This window comes from Triticum dicoccoides, chromosome 1B (assembly GCF_002162155.2).
Source record: "Triticum dicoccoides isolate Atlit2015 ecotype Zavitan chromosome 1B, WEW_v2.0, whole genome shotgun sequence".
NCBI classification, from domain to species: domain Eukaryota; kingdom Viridiplantae; phylum Streptophyta; class Magnoliopsida; order Poales; family Poaceae; genus Triticum; species Triticum dicoccoides.
In genome coordinates, this window is record NC_041381.1 from 100052474 (window position 1) to 100069466 (window position 16993).

General features: G+C 46.4%; 1 pseudogene; it reads right to left on the minus strand.

Annotated features, from left to right (window-relative positions):
* Positions 1–7510: 7510 nt before the first annotated feature.
* On the minus strand, positions 7511–10267 carry LOC119350191 (annotated as a pseudogene).
* Between the last annotated feature and the right edge of the window lie 6726 nt (positions 10268–16993).

The following is a 16993-nucleotide window of genomic DNA, read 5'->3' on the forward strand; positions in this document are numbered from 1 at the left end:
ACACGTGGCGGCCACTTGTGCTCCCTCGGAGCTGACCCATTTGGCCAGTTTGCCTACAGTGGCAGACGGCAAAGGGTCACCACATTTGCCTATAGTGGAGGACGACAAAGAATAGGTGGGCAGTGACGTCCAAATGACGTCACCAGGCGGACATCAAAGGCCAGATAATTTTTGCCGTCAGCAGCTGATGGCAAAGGCTGCCGTTAGCCATCTAACGGACTAACAGCGTATTTATTGCCGTCAGCTTTCTTTGCCGTCCGCTGCTTATGGCAAAGGACCCTTTGCAGTCAGCCTCCGGAAGCAGACGACAAAGTAGCTCTTTGCCGATCCTTACTTTGCCGGAGCCTATTGCCGTCCGCGGCAGATGGCAAAGGCCTTTGCCGTCCGCCATTCCTGCCTTTGCCGTCCCCGACGGACGGCAAAGTAGCTGATTCCTATAGTGAAAGAATAACTTTGAGGTGGTTTCGTACCCTACAATAATCTCTTCATTTGTTCTCCGCTATTAGTGACATTGGAGTGACTCTTTGTTGCATGTTGAGGGATAGTTATATGATCCAATTATGTTATTATTGTCGAGAGAACTTGCGCTAGTGAAAGTATGAACCCTAGGCCTTGTTTCCTAGCATTGCAATACCGTTTACGCTCACTTTTACCACTTGTTACCTTGCTGTTTTTATAATTTCAGATTACAAAAACCTATATCTACCATGCATATTGCACTTGTATCACAATCTCTTCCCCGAACTAGTGCACCTATACAATTTACCATTGTATTGGGTGTGTTGGGGACACAAGAGACTCTTTGTTATTTAGCTGCAGGGTTGTTTGAGAAAGACCATCTACATCCTATGCCTCCTATAGATTGATAAACCTTAGATTATCCACTTGACGAAAATTTGCTACTTCCATACAAACCTCTGCCCTTGGAGGCCCAACAACGTCTACAAGAAGAAGGTTGTGTAGTAGACATCACACACCACAAAAAAATGGAGACTGGAGCTCTAGATAAAAAATGGACGACTGAAAGGAACCGATGAACATGACTAAAACACACCATAAAATAGAAAAGAATTACCAAATGATGGACTATGTTACTGGTCAAATAGAGCAAACATCTTAATATGGCCATGTAAAAACTGAGAAACTCAGGGCTTGGGTTATTGCATTATTTTTACCAAAATTATACAAAGCATCTACAATGTGGGTCGCTCCTGAATTTCCAAATAATTAATGTCCAGAGTCGAATCACATGACAAGGATAAAACATTAGCAGTATCCTAGTCGTAATAAAAACATGACCCCGGAATTGCAAGTGGCTGGGACTATACAAACTAAAAAAGGGAAAAGGGCTTGAGTTGCAAGTCAAATGTTGGCTTGCAACTGGGCCCCACTCCTGAATTGCGAGTCCATGGTCAACTCTAAATTAGGGTGCTTATATAAACTAACAAACACAAATGCCCTCCCCCCCCTGAGCTGCAGGTATGGGATCAACTTGCAACTAGGGTGCCTGTACACACTACAAAAAACATGAAAATTCCCTAGAGTTGCAAGTCTAGGATCAACTTGCAACTAGTCACGACTATACAACTATAAAGGGAAAGGGGCCCAGTTGCAAGTCGAATGTTGATTTGCAACTGGGCCCCACTCCCCGAGTTGCGAGGCCGGGGTCAACTTTGAAAATAGGGTGCTTATACAAACTACGAAAAACATAAATGGCCCCCTGGGTTGCGAGTTCGGGGTCAACATGCAACTAGGGTGCCTATACACACTACAAAAAACATAAAAATAGCCCGCAAGTTCCAAGTCTAGGGTCAACTTGCAACTTTTCATGACTACACAATTATAAAAGGGAAAAAGGCCCAGTTGCAAGTTGAATGTTGATTTGCAACTGGGCCCCACTCCCTAATTTGCGAGTCTGAGATCAACTTTAAACTAGGGTCATTATACAAACCACAAACACATAAATGCCCCCCCCCCGAGTTGCGAGTTCAGGGTCAACTTGCAACTTGTCGCGGCTATATACAACTATGATGGGAAAAGGGTGGACTTGCAACTAGGGAAACTCCCTAGAGTTGCAAGTCAAGGACACCTTGCAACTGGTCACGACTGTACAATTATAAAGGGAAAGGGGCCCAGTTGCAAGTCGAACGTTGATTTATAACTGGGCCCCACTTCCCAAGTTGCGAGTCCGGGGTCAACTTGAAACTAGGGTGCTTATACAAACTACTAAAAATATAAATGCCCCCCCCCCCGAGTTGCGAGTCCAGGGTCAACTTGCAACTAGGGTGCCTATACACACTACAAAAAACTTAAAAATGGCACTCGAGTTGCAAGTCTAGGGTCAACTTGCAACTTTTCACGACTACACAACTATAAAAGGGAAAAGGGCCTAGTTGCAAGTAAATGTTGATTTGCAGCTGGGCCCCATTCCTTGATTTGCGAGTCTGAGGTCAACTTTAAACTAGGGTGCTTATAAAAACTATAGAAAGGATAAATGCCCCCATCCCCGAGTTGCGAGTCCGGGGTCTACTTGAAACTATGGTGCCTATACAAACTACAAAAAACATAAAATGACCCCCGCGAGTCCTGGGTCAACTTGCAAGTGGCTTGACTATATACAACTATGAAGCGAGAAGGGTGGACTTGCAAATGGGCATCTACTACTAGGAAGCCCCTATTGCGAGTCGATGGTGGACTTGCAATTGGCTATACAACTAGAAAATCTCGATTTACGAGTCGAGGATGAACATGCAACCGGGACAAGTCTAGTTACGAGTCGAGAGTGCACTTGTTGGGGCAACTACACTTCTACAAAAGCCTAGTTGCGAGTAGACGACACACTTGCAACTAGGGGACCACCTACAACTACAAAAAAGGCCCAAGTTGCAATTAGGGCAACTACACTACTACAAGCCCAGTTGCGAGGCAATGGTGGACTTGCAACTAGGGCACCCCTACAAAGGAAACCCTAGTTGCAAGTCGATGGTGGACTTGCAACTGTGGCAACTGCTACAAAGCCCTAGTTGTGAGTAGATGGTGGATTTGCAACTTGGACAATTAAAACTACAAAACAGCCCCCAGTTGCGAGTCGAGTGGTGAACATTCAACTGGGGCAATTACAACTACAAAGCCCTAGTTGCAAAGCAATGTTGGACTTGCAACTGCGGCAATTGCAAATACAGAAAGGCGCAATTGTGAGTCGAGGGTGAACAAAAAGGCCACGGGTTGTATCTAGGGCAACCTACAAGCACAAAAAGAAGCTCCCAGTTGCGAGTCGAGGGTTAACTTGCAACTGGGGGTCAACTACAACCAAGGAAAAAACAAGCCACCAGTTGCGAGTCAATGGTCTGACTTGAAACTAGGTCAAACACAACTACAGAAACCAAACCCCAAGTTGAGAGTCGAGGGTTGACTTGTAACTAGGGGACCCAATTAGCGAGTTAGTGGCTGACTTGCAACTGGGCAACCTACAACCACAAAAAAACATCTTTTGCGAGTTAGGGGTTGATTTTCCATGACTCGAGCCTCAAGTTGCGAGTTAGGACTGACTTGCAACTGGGGCGAACTTACAAGTACAAAAGAAGCCCCAGTTGCGAGTTAAGGGTTGACTTCAAACTAGGGCCTCGGATTATAAGTCAAGGTTTGACTTGCAACTAGGTCAACTACAAACTACAAAAAAACAAGCCCTCGGTTGTGAGTCGATGGTTGACTTGCAACTGGGGCCTCGGGTTGCAAGTCGTGGTTTGACTTGCACCTGGTTCGACTACAAACTACAGAAAAACAAGCCTCAGTTTGAGTCGAGGGTTGACTTGAAACCGGGGCCTCGGGTTGCAAGTCAAGGCTTGACTTGAAACCGAGCCTTGGGTTGCAAGTCGAGGCTTCACTTGCAACTGGGGCAACTACAAATTATGAGAATAAGCCCCCAATTGCGACTCTATGGTCGACTTGCAACACGTGCAACCTACAACTACAAAAAATTAAGCCCTCCCAGTTCCAAGTCGAGGGTTGACTTGCAACTAGGGGGCTTCGAGTTGCAAATCAGGGGCCGGATTGTAACTGGGGCAACCTACAAGTATGAAAAGAAGCTGCCAATTGCGAGTCAAGGGTTAACTTGCAACTAGGGGTCAATTACAACCACGGAAAAAAGCCCCCAGTTGCAAGTCAATGGTCGACTTGCAACTAAGGGCCTCGAGTTGCGAGTCAGGGTTCGATTTGCAACTGGGTCAAATGCAACTACGAAAACCAAAACCCCAGTTGCGTGTCGAGGATTGACTTGTATCTAGGGGATCCAAGTAGCAAGTTAGGGTCGACTAGCAACTAGGCAACCTACAACCCCCAAAAAAGGCCTTAGTTGTGAGTTAGGGGTTGATTTGCAACTAGGGCTTTGAGTTGCGAGTTAGTACAGACTTGCGACTGGGGCAAACTTACAATACAAAAGAAGCCCTAGTTGCGAGTCAAGGGTTGACTTGCAACTGGGGCCTCGGGTTGCAAGTCGAGGCTTGAATTGTAACTGGATCGACTACAAAATACGCAAACAAGCACCTAGTTGTGAGTCGATGGTTGACTTGCAACCGGGGCCTTGGTTTGCAAAGTTGAGGCTTGACATGCAACTAGGGAAACTACAAAAACTATGAAACAAACCCCCAATTACGAATCAAAGATTGACTTGCAACTAGGGTGCCCCAAAGTTGTGAGTTAGTGGTTGACTTGCAACTGGAGCAACCTACAATTACAAAAAAAAAGCCACCCCCCCCCTCAAGTTGCGAGTTGAGGACTTGCAACTGTGGCCTTGAGTTGTGATTCTGGGGTCAACTTGCAACTTGGGGCAAACTACTATGAACAAAAAAGGGAAGAGCATTAAAACATGGATTTGATAAAAACTATTTTACAAAAAAAATTCTTAGAAAAAGTTCATGCAAGCAAGTGTTGCTGGATTACCGCTGAAGAGCGGAACTCGTCCCATACATAGTAACATAGACACTACACCTGCTTAGGCCAAAAAAAAGAAATGAAAATAAATGACTTAACTGTTGATTATATACAATAACTTGAAATAAGAAGATGAGAATGAAATAAAAACATGTGTGCTGCCCAGAATTGTTTGGTAAACAAAAAGGCTAAACAATGAAAAGGAAAAAAGAGTTGCTAATTAGCTCAAATAAATATAAAAACTAATTATATGATACCGGAAATTCAGATCCCCTGATGATTCTAAAAAAGGTGGCGGTTGAACATTTGTGCTCCTGAAGTAATAATGCGCCAATTTTGTTCCATGCACCATAAAATCAGTGCAAAAACTTGTTCATGTGTTCGACGCACATAAAATTAGTCAATGCATGAAACTTGCACAAGAAGTGCATTCATATTGTACAACCATAACATGTTACATGCTATAAACTTTGGTATGGCTAATTACATCGATGCTGGAAAAAAGAACAATCAGACAAACTTGTTTTCTTCTTACTAAAGAAATGACCATCAATTTTTTTTAAAGTTTAGTAGAGCTTTCCATCACAACACACAATACTTCAGCTTGATCACATATTAGAACCAAGTCTGGGTAGAACAGGCCAGCAATCGGCAGGTCTACTTTGATCCAAAGTTGGTACATAAGTCTGTTTCAAAAAAAAAACAAAGCTGGTACATAATGGGTACTAGTACAATTCTCCCAAGATAACACCAAAAAAACTTTATACTACCCATGCTAGTAAAAGAAAGGAAATAAATGGATTGCGCATAAGAAAAGTATAATAACTTCAGTTTGCAAAAATTGATGAACATGATCATGCGCTTAAAAATGTCTACTGCATGCAAACTGGCACCAAAAAACACAAACAGGCTGCGGAATATTAGCATTAAAACTCATCCTACTCGTTGACAGAACAATGAGTACCAATATCAGATGACAAAAACAAAAGAACATCACAGTATACTGCCAACAAAACAACTGCCTAACAAAAAGAGAATTAGAAGTACACTACTAAAACACTCACCAACCAATGTGGCCAACACAAATCTGCTACAACTATATATTCGCAACACACAGGGATAAAATATCCACAAAACTAACTTGGAATGAAAACAATACCAAATCTGAAACTGAAAAGGCCTACATGTGAAAAATGGAAAATGAATTTGGGAACCATATGTGCTAACACACAGAAAAAGATGAAACGTCTAGAAACCCCTAGAAAAGTTACTGAGCCTGCTTACTAGAAAAAACACAACAAAAACCCCTAGAAGACACCCCCAGGGACAGCTGAAACTGTGTACTGAAAAAATCTAATAAAACTACACCAAATTTACAAAGCGTTTGATCAGGAATACACAACAAACGCCACACTTATGAAGCGTTTGTGCGTGCTAAAATCCCCTAGTAGATTAGCACCATGAAACTAATTTATATGCTGGATACAACCTATAAGAACTACAACATGCTTTTGTACAGATTACAAAACTGGAAAATTCCATAACAAAAGAATTATATCAACAAAGAATCACTACACTGAAAATTTACTTGAGTAAGTATACCATCAGCAAAAAAATACTATATAGATGAAATACACAATTGGGTGAACTAAGAATACAAAACCCTATATAGATGAAATACACAAACAAAAAAGAGATATGTATAAGTTGATGCATTCGTGAGGTGCTTCTTTGTTTATGTTCATCTCTTTTTCTTTAAAAAAAATCTTCATCTTTTTTTTGCGGGGAAACAAATCTTCATCTCACTTGAAGCATTTCTATGTATTGCCTAACCTAAGCAACTTCACCATCACGTATGATCCATCTCCAAGTTTTCCGACATCAGATCTCCCATCTAGAGAAGGTGTGAAACATCCTAGTAGTCTTAGCTACTCACCCATGGGTCACCGTCGTGGGACATGAACAGCTGTGTCGCATGCACAGCGTGAGTTCTTCACCTGCAACCACTTGATGCAAGCCGGCATGGAAGGCGGTCGTCAGTACCCCGAGCAGATCATTGTCTCTGCATCAGATCCTTTCGCTCCTGCCAAGAATCCATCAGTCACAAGTCATGATTAGGCAAATTTTCATGCCGTGGCTGTGAACTGTTCCACATGCATGGATATGCCAATTTAGCGGAGGAAAATTGTACCAGCTAAACTTCTCCGACAACCTTGATCGTTTTGCACGCGTTTAATGAGAACTCCGATAGACAAGCACTTAAAAAGAAACATAAAATTTTCATCGGCAAGGTGCCATGGATCCATCCTTGGATTGATACTTCATCAGAGCAATAATAGCAAAAATACAAATTCAGAACATACCCAATGCTGCACTAGGTAGTAAAATGCAGAGTTTTGCCGATGCTGGCAAGTAGCCCCATCGTTTTGAAGCTGTGGGCCCCATATTGAAGTCAAAGCAGGCCTTAGACCATTTCTAGGATATTTAGTTAGAGTGAATCACCACCATGGCGCCTTAACCATTAGGCAGATTTCCCCTAAAGCCATTTGTGAAACTTTGACGAGTTGACTGACCCCACTGGTTATGTGACTGCATCCGTCTTGAAAGACTCTTGAACATTTGATAGGTTGATATAAATTTTTTGCTCCAACAATCGTGCATTATGCCAGAAGTTCTTTACAACTATAATACGCTGACCATCTTGATGATTTACCCCATGACCTTTCCCATATGGTATCTTCTCTATGAACTTACTTGGCATCTGAAACAACTCCACATTTTCCAGATGTATGAGGTTCTCGATGCTTCGGGGTATCTCGGTGAGTTCAAGACATAGACCAAGCGTCAGTAGACGTAAATCTGCAAGGCTGTCCTTTTGAAATTCTATGCTGGTAAGGTTAGGCAATCCCTGTAGGTTTAGTTGTCTAAGGACTAGAAAACAACCTGCCAGAAAGGTCAAGCTTCTCTCGTTGCATGCATTGATGATACTAAGGTGCAACAGACTGGGAACTGATGAGAGTAGCGCAATTGAATCTTCTCCAAGTTTAGATGAATGCAAATGCAAATGTATGAGGTTGGTAAGAGAACCAAACCACGATGGTAGCTTATCCCTTGCCAACTTTCCAGTTACATTGAGGGTTTTTAGCTTCACTGGTGCTGGAGAAAATGACTCCAAGTCCAATGTTACATTAGCATCGGAATTGATTATTCCCAAGCGCAGAAGGCAGCTCATTGTGGATATTGCTAAGGGAAAATCGATAAGAATTCTCTGGTCTACTCCAGATAGCTCTAAGCTCCTCATCTGTTCCAAGCTTTCTAAGGATTTGACCACCTTCTGATCAGCTTGAACATATTTAAGAGTCTGCAGGCATTTGAGATTTTCAAGCCCATCTGGAAGAGAAACTGTTGTACCAGGTTCCGGTTCCATAAAATCTGTGGTTCCACGTGTAAATAATATCAGGTGCTGGAGGTTCTTCCGTTTGGCATCTAAAGTTTGCAAATCACGTAGTCTCCCCAGTTCTTTCAGTAGTTCTTCAATGTAGGTGGAGCGTATGCCAAGGTACCACAGATTTGGAAGATTGGCCACTGCACTAGGCAGTTTACATGCCTTAACATACCAAAGATTTAGCACAGTTAACAATCTAAAATGAGAAAATAGTGCAACATCTAGGTCTGATCTAAGCACATAGAAGGAGCGAAGTGAGGGCATATTTGGAGTTGACTGATGGTCATTTTGGCACTGGTAAAGTGTACGATAACGGATTTTCTGTTTTAAGTCCACCCTTGCACTTGTAGATAACTGAAAGTATCCATCTTCTTTTGATCTATATGCAGCAATCTCCCTGATCAGGTCGTGAATGTGTAACCGCTTTGCACGCCCAAACTCATTTTTCAACTTGACAAGCAACAAGTTCCGTTGCACTAGCTCGTTCACGTAACCATCCGCGACCTCCTCCATCGTGACATGCCCTGTTTCCACTATCAAACCTTGAGCTATCCACTCTCTGATAAGAATCTTCCTTTTGATAAAGAAATCCATAGGGTATACACTGCAATAGAGGAAACATCTCTTTAGGCGGTATAGTAAGTCATCAATACTGAAATTCACTACGCTCGCCACTTGCCCAATTCCATGGTCATCTCTTTCATCCCACACAAGGCTATCATGGACGTTCTTCCAAGCAAACTCTGTTTTCTCCTTCAACAGAAGGAGGTTTCCAACCGATATAATCGCCAATGGCAGCCCACAACATTTTTGCAGTATCTTGAGAGCCCAATTCTGCAGGTGACATGGGCACTCCTGGTTTGCATTTTCCCTGAATGTGGTGCTACAAAATACAGACCATGCTTCATATTCACGGAGCGGCTGCAACATGATGGTCCTGTTGTCTGATGCCAGAGCAGCCACTTCTTGATTGTGTGTGGTGATGACTACTCGGCTCCCGGTTTCACTGTCAAGCAATACACTACGGAGATGAAACCAGGCATCCGCATTCCAGACATCATCCAGCAAGAGGAAGTACCTTTTGTGAGCTAGATGCCCACGAAGAGCCTCGAGTAGTCACCGCTAGTCCATCTCCTGTGTGTCCCCCAGCGCATTGTCTCGGACACCCCGATGAAGTTCCTTGATGATTCTCCTCATGAGGTCCTCCGTCGTGAAGTTCTTGGAGACGGTAACCCATGCGGTGCAATCGAAATTGCAGTTTGCAGCGATTTTCTTGTATACGTTAGTGGCAACAGTATTCTTGCCAACACCGCCCATCCCGCAGACCGCGACTATTATCCGCCACGGGTCGGTGTCCCTGGTTAGCCATTTCATCACTAACCTTGTGTGCTCGGCAAAACCGGCAATTTTCCCTTCCTCCACGAAGTGCGCTGCCTCTGATATGTTCCGGCAGATACCGGCCACTGCAGGGGCTGAGCTTGACGCGGATGCCTCGGCCGGTCGGATGCCAAGCTGCTCCTTCACGGTGGACAGGGCGCGGAGCCTCTCCCTTGCCTTCCGCATGCACATCAGGAGGGCGAACAGGGCTGCTACGTCAGCGCAGGCACGGACGAAGCCGACGCTCGAGAGAAAGGTATAATCGTCGGTGACGTCCTCGAGCTCGAAGCCGACGTGGCGAACCTGGTTGACCCATGCGTCGATGAGCTTGTTCGTGCCACGGTGGGATTCGGTGAAGTGGAGGAAGGCGCAGAGGAGATCGAGGTCGCGCGCGGCGGTGGCGATACCGGAGCGGATTTAGACAAAGGAGGCGAGGAAGACGGCCGTGCGGCGGCCTGTGCAGAGCATCGCCGCGGCGACCTTGGCCAAGAGGGATATGGCGATCAGCTCCGCCATGGCTGGGCTCATAGTAGGGTGATACGACTCACAAGAGGTTAAAATTCAACGACCGGTCGACGCGAGTATGGAAATAATTCGGATGGTCCCGAGCACAGACAACGAGAGGGAATAATTCGAAGGGCTGGCGGACACATTTGCGCTGGACACATGCTGACCACGCGATTAAAATCGATCACGCGTCCATGCGAGGCTGCTGCATGTGTCCCCTACTGGCCAACTCGCGATGGGGCCTAACGAGGATACATATCTGAGGTAGGGTCATAGGCCTGACATATACGTCCTACCCAAGGTCCCTACCCTAGAGAATAAGAAGTTCAAGAGACAACAAGAGACCACCAGTCAAAGATGTCGAGTGCAATCCACTCGACAATCATGTCAGTCGGGAGTCCTCCTACCTATTGTCACTCGACCACCCAAGGAAACACTCGGCAAACCGAAGACCCAGAGTCACTCAACATTGTAATGGGCAAGCGTTCCTCCATAGTCTTTAAGGTCATCAATAGCATTAAGGATGGCGTTACCTGTAATGCCCCTACTTTACGTACATTAAACCACATGTAATGGAGGATGGCTGGGGTCCTGGTGCACTCTATATAAGCCACCCCCTCCTCTGGGACAAGGGTTCGCACACCATGTAATATCACACACATAATCCAATCGACCACCTCCGGGCACCGAAACGTAGGGTTGTTACTTCCTCCGAGAAGGGCCAGAACTCGTAAACTTCGTGTGTACACCTTCACCATAGCTGAGATCTTGCCTCTCCACACCTACCCCCTTTCTATTGCCAGTCTTAGAACCACGACAGTTGGCGCCCACCATTGGGCAGGTGTCTTAGCGACTTATTGGTGAAGTTGCAAAAAATTTCCGATCATCATCATGGTTTCTAGTGGAGGATTGGCTGAGGGCCGCGAGATCCGTCTCGGCGTGCTCGTTTTCATCGCCGACGACTCCGTTTGGCTTCAGGAAGCTCCCCTTGACGTCGAGGTGCTCCCCGTCCGAGGGGCGACGCACTTTCACGCGTGCGTTCGCGGTGTCCTTCTTCGGCAGCCGTCGACTTAGTATCAGTCGGCTCCGATGGCGTTTTCCCTCCCCGTTGTTCGCCGCCACCAGCGATCCTGTCGGTCACGGCTTCAGCGGTGGGTGAAACACGCGGTGGCTCGACGTTCGGCCACCCATCAAGTCACGGCGATCGAGACCGACGAAACTCTCCATGGCCTGTTCGATCTGTCGACTGGCTCCGCGGAGACCGCATCCGAGTGCGATAGCAGCGACCTTGCGGCTGAAGTCTTAATGGTTGACTGTCCACGTGGACCACCTGGTTTCCACTGTGAAGACAGCGAGGATGGCGGCGGCGATCCGTCGCACGTCCATGAGGACTACCATCCCGAGCCCCTTTCTTCACAGCAAAGAGAAGAACTTCGTCGTCGCAACATGGATGAACTCCACACGCCCATCTTTGGAGAAACCCCCGAGGCCCGGGCCTTGGAAGAGGTGCGCCTGGCTAATTTGGCTCAGCACACTCGACTGGAGAACCTTCAGTGTACTCTCGACAAGCGTGCTCGGGAGCGGATTGCTGAATCCAATCGACGACAGTTTTTTCCGCATCCACTTAAGGTATACCGCACTCCGATCCAAAAACTCGCAGCTGCAGCCCGCATAGCAGAGTCAATACAACCCTCCCAGTCAGAGGCCGGCAGGTGTTTGATGCAGATCCGGGCCTTGCTCCGGGCGGTAGGAGAGCAAAACACCACAATGTTTCAGTCGCGGAATAGGATTCACAGCAGATCCGTGGTAGTGGATACAGTTCAGTCGGCCCACAGTCCAAGATCGCCCATATAGCATGAGGACCATGGACAATATGATCATTGGCTCGACCGCGGCAATCGTCATCGAGTGCCCATGCCCCCTCCGAGGAGTGCGTCATATGTGCCTCGGCAGAACGATGATGGACGCCGTCACAGTGGCGGACACAGAGCACCAGTCGACCCAAGAGAGCCAGGCTTCGATGCGAGATCCATCCTCATTCAAGGTCTGGTCGACCGGAACAGAGCGCATAGAGAAGACCCCGGCAGAGATCGTCCGAGTGGCAATAGAGTGCATGTTTCCTGTCCAGACTATTTCAGCAGAGCCATCAGGGCAGCGGTGATTCCTCCCAACTTCAGGTTGGCGACCAAAGTCAGCAAGTTCACTAGGGAGTCCAAGCTTGAAACTTGGCTTGAGGATTACCGAGTGGCTGTACAGATTGGCGGTGGAAACGATGAAGTAGCAATGAAACACCTTCCACCGATGTTGGAAGGGTCGGCCCGAGCGTGGCTGGCTCAGTTAGCTCCGGACAGTATATATAGTTGGGAAGAGCTTGCCCGAGTGTTCGTCAGAACCTCTGAGGACACTTGTAAGTGGCCAGCGGGGTTGACAGAGTTGCAGCATTGCGTGTAGAAACCGAATGAGACTTTGAGGGATTTCATTCAGAGGTGGACCACTTTGCATCACACAATTGAAAATGTATCAGAGCATCAAGCAGTGTGTGCCTTCAAGGAAGGCGTCAAATACCGAGAGTTGGTCCTGAAGTTTAGTCGAACTGGAGATATGACTCTGACTCGGATGATGGAAATAGCCACCCAGTATGCTAACGGAGAAGAAGAGGATAGACTCTGCAGCAGAAAAAGTAAACTAGTCAGCTAGGAGGTTGGTGGAGGAAATTCCAATCGGAAACAGAAGCGTAAGGCCGGGCCCGCAGCACCCGGTGAGATCGCAGCGGTGGCTCAAGGAAAGTTTAAGGGAAAACCTAAAGGGCCCTGGCCCCCTAAGAAAGTGAAGGATCAGGCAGGAAATGATGTGTTGGATTTACCGTGTCACATCCACACGAAGAAAGACGAAGAGGGAAACCTGATTTACCCTAAGCATACCACTCGACAATGTCAACTCCTGATTCAGCAGTTCAGAGAAAAACAGCCAGGTGAGAAGGAGAATGAGTCTGACAAAGACGAGGATGAAGAGGAGGATGACGGTTATGCCAAAGTCAATTCCACCCTCATGATATTTGCTGATGTTGAGAGCAAGAGTCGGTTGAAGGTCATCAACCGAGAAGTGAATATGGTCGCTCCGGCGACGCTGACCACATACCTGAAATGGTCCCAGACAGCCATCATGTTCGACCAGTTCGATCACCCTGCTGGCATAGCCACCCCTGGGAGGCAAGCTCTGTGGTTGACCCAGTGGTCGAAGGCACTAGACTGACCAAAGTGCTGATGGATGGTGGTAGCGGCCTGAATATCCTTTATGCTGAAACCGTGAAGAGGATGGGCATTCCGATGTACAAACTTAGCGAGAGCAATATGAGTTTCCCTCTCCGTATGTGCATCGATTTCAAGCATATCAATCGAGCCTACCCGAAACACCATTTCCCTCTCCCCCGCATCGATCAAATTGTTGACTCGACCGCGGAGTACGAGCGCTTGTCTTTTTTGGATGCATATTCCGGGTATCATCAGATTCGATTGTATGGTCCCGATGAAATAAAAACAGCTTTCATCACCCTGTTCGGGTGCTTTTGCTATGTTACCATGCCATTTGTTCTTAAAAATGCCAGCGCCACATTCATGAGGATGATTCAGAAGTGCTTGCTCACTCAGATCAGTTGGAATGTGGAAGCATACATGGATGACATTCTGGTCAAGTCATGCAAAAGTTCTGACCTGCTGACTGACCTCTCAGAAACCTTTGCCAACCTAAGGAGGTATGATATCAAGCTTAATCCGTCAAAGTGCACGTTCGGAGTTCCAAGTGGAAAGTTACTCAGTTTCCTCGTTCCTGTACGAGGAATCGACGCAAATCCAGAAAAAGTTGATACCATTCTCCGAATGAAATGCCCCATGCGTGTGCACGACGTATAGAAGCTTACTGGTTGTTTGGCCGCCTTGAGTTGATTCATTTCTTGTCTCGGTGAAAAGTCCTTACCTCTTTACCGATTGATGAAGAAATCTGACAAGTTAGAGTCGACTGAGGAAGCTGACACAGTGTTTGCAGAGCTGAAAACCCTGCTTTCCACCCAGCCGGTGCTTGCTGCGCCAATCAGCAAAGAGCCCTTACTGCTTTATATTGTAGCCACTGGACAAGTTGTCAGTATAGTACTCATGGTCGAGCGGGAATAGGAAGGAAATGCTTACCAAGTTCAACGCCCAGTATATTATCTCTCTGAAGTTTTGACTCCATCCAAGCAACGATATCCACATTTTGAGAAGCTTGTCTATGGAATCTACATGACCATGAAGAAGGTTGCACACTATTTCTCTGATCACTCCATTACAGTCGTCAGTGACACCCCATTGTCTGAAATTCTGAACAATAGAGATGCAACTGGTCGAGTGGCGAAATGGGCGATTGAACTCCTTCCATTGGATATCAAGTTTGAGGCAAAGAAATCTATCAAGTCCCAAGCAATCGCGGATTTCCTTGCCGAGTGGATCGAGCAGCAACTGCCGACTCAAGTTCACTCGGAGCATTGGACCATGTTCTTCGATGGTTCCATGATGTTGAATGGTTCCGGTGCTGGAGTAGTGTTGGTATCTCCCCGTGGGGACAAGCTTAACTATGTTCTCCAAATTCATTTTGACTCTTCCAACAATGAAGCCGAATATGAAGCACTTTTATACGGGTTACGCATGGCCATTTCACTCGGCGTCCGACGCCTTATGGTTTACAGTGACTCAGATTTGGTGTTTAATCAAGTGATGAAGGAATGGGATGTCAGGAGCCCAGCCATGACTGGTTATTGCAATGTAGTAAGAAAGCTGGAAAAGAAGTTCGAGGGTTTGGAGCTTCACCATATACCCCAACTGGAAAATTAAGCTGCAGATGAACTGGCAAAGATAGGATCCAAGAGAGAGACCATCCCTAGCAATGTGTTCTTGGAACATATTCACTCGCCTTCAGTTCAGGAGGATCCCCTCATGGAAGAGCTCCCACATCCTAAGAGTGCCACAGATCCGACTGAAGTCGAAGTCCCAGCCGTGGTCGACTCGATCATGGAGGTTTTGGTCACCACTCCCGACTGCATAGTACCATACATTCTTAGGAAAGAACTTCTAGAGGACGAAGAAGAGGCTCGATAGATCGTCCGACGATCCAAAGCTTTACAGTGATAAGAGGGCAGTTGTTTAGAGAAAGCGTAACTGGAGTTAGCCAGAAATGATCACACCAGAAGAAGGTCGAATGATCCTCAATGATATTCACTCGGGGACCTGTGGCCACCATGCGTCCTCTTGGACCATCGTGGCTAAAGCATACCGAGCCGGATTTTACTTCCCTCATGCTAACGAGATGGCGAAAGAAATAGTAGACAAATGTGAAGCTTGCCAGTTTTACTCCAATATGTCCCATAAGCCTGCATCAGCTCTCAAGACTATTCCACTCATCTGGCCTTTCACTGTCTGGGGATTGGACATGGTTGGACCTCTGAGGACCGGCAGGAGTGGGTTTACTCATGTCCTGGTAGCAGTCGACAAATTTACCAAATGGATCAACGCTAAGCCCATCAAAAACCTTGAAGCGAGTATAGCTCTGAGTTTCATCAAAGAACTAAAATTCAGATATTGTGTTATGCAGAACATCATCATGGATAATGGGTCGAACTTCAATTTTGATGAGTTCAGGGCCTTTTGTGCGTCCCAAGGCATGAGGATCGATTATGCTTCGGTCGCCCATCCTCAGTCAAATGGGCAAGCTGAAAGAGCAAATGGATTGATTCTCAAAGGACTGAAACCCCGATTGACGCGTGACCTCAAGCATGCAGCCGGTGCTTGAGACGACGAACTTCCATCAGTAGTTCGGGGATTAAGAACAACTCCTAATCAGTCGATTGGAAGAACTCCATTCCTTTTAGTCTATGAAGCTGAAGACGTACTCCCGAGTGATCTGCTCCACAATGCGTCGCGAGTCGAGCTCTTCTGGGAAGCAGAAGCAGAACATGCTCGACAAGATGCAGTCGACCTCCTGGAAGAAGAAAGAGAGATGGCCTTGATCCGGTCGACAATTTACCAACAAGACCTACGTCGATTCCGTGCCAGAAACATAAGAGGTCGAGTGTTTTAGGAAGGAGACTTGGTTCTTCGAGTGGCCAACAGAGACCACACTAGCTCGCTCCTGCTTGGGAGGGCCCCTTCGTCATCACCAAAGTGCTCCACAGTGGAGCATATCGGCTTTTAAATGTCGAGCACAATAAAGATGAGCCCCGCGCCTGGAATGCAGATCTACTTCGCCCCTTTTACTATTAAGCATTCAGACTATTGAGATGTAATAAGAAATACCTTTTAGTATGATTATAAAAGATACGATTTTACAGTCCTCCGAATGATTGTTGTTCATTTTTTACATACTCTAGAATCCCCCAGTGGGTGCCTTTGCTGCGAATTCAGTTCGCTTAAGTTGAAAAGAAAAATCCTACCGAGTGGTGAGCGAGACTCTCACTCGGGGGCTTAGCTGCAGTTCAGTACTCGCCTAAGTGATAAAAAATCCTACCAAGTGTTGAGCCAGCCTCTCACTCGGGGGCTTAGCTGCAGTCGAGTACTCGCCTAAGTGATAAACAATCCTACCGAGTGGTAAGACAGTCTCTCACTCGGGGGCTTAGCTGCAGTCCAGTAGTCACCTAAGTGATAACAAATCCTACCGAGTGGTGAGCCAGCCTCTCACCCATGGGCTTTGTTGCAGTCCAGTACTCGCCTG